Raw genomic sequence first — 639 nt, forward strand, 5'->3', positions numbered from 1 at the left:
TTGCAATAGCTGGTATATATTAGATTATGAATTTGTATATATACATAGCTTACACACACGCCCAGAGTGTTGATTATTCATGTAGGTAAATGTTTCCTTTTGTAGCTGGGAAAGAGCATAGATTTGTGTTCAAATAAAGACCTGGGGGAATTACACATCACACACACTCGCCACCTTCTTTCTTACACTGACTAGACATCCCCACCCCCCATCATGGTGTTTCATGCAGACAGACTGGCAGTGACTTGCGCACAAGATGCCCTTCTAATTGGCTCAAATGTGTCAACATCCAAGCATTGAGGCAACAAGCGAACACTTTTTTGCTGCAGAAATTTGCATAAACCTTCAGAGAATGCTTTGCCATCCCAGGCAGCACTTTTCAGCCCTGAACTGCACCAGTCTGCCTAGTGAGGTCGTAAACCGTTTAGAGAAAAATAGTTCTCTCCAATGTTAACACTGAATGAAAGAACCAAGCCTTCTGAGTGATTTAGGCTCTCCATTTGCAATGACCAGAAACACACAAAAGAGAATGTGGGTCTCTGTGGTTTTCAGAGAAGTCAGTTCAAGGATGCCATTTTGTGAGGTTCCACAAAGCCCAATATATCGCTTACCTCTGCACAAGGGGAGAAAAATGCAAAT

Source organism: Pan troglodytes, chromosome 13 (assembly GCF_028858775.2).
Source record: "Pan troglodytes isolate AG18354 chromosome 13, NHGRI_mPanTro3-v2.0_pri, whole genome shotgun sequence".
Taxonomy (NCBI): domain Eukaryota; kingdom Metazoa; phylum Chordata; class Mammalia; order Primates; family Hominidae; genus Pan; species Pan troglodytes.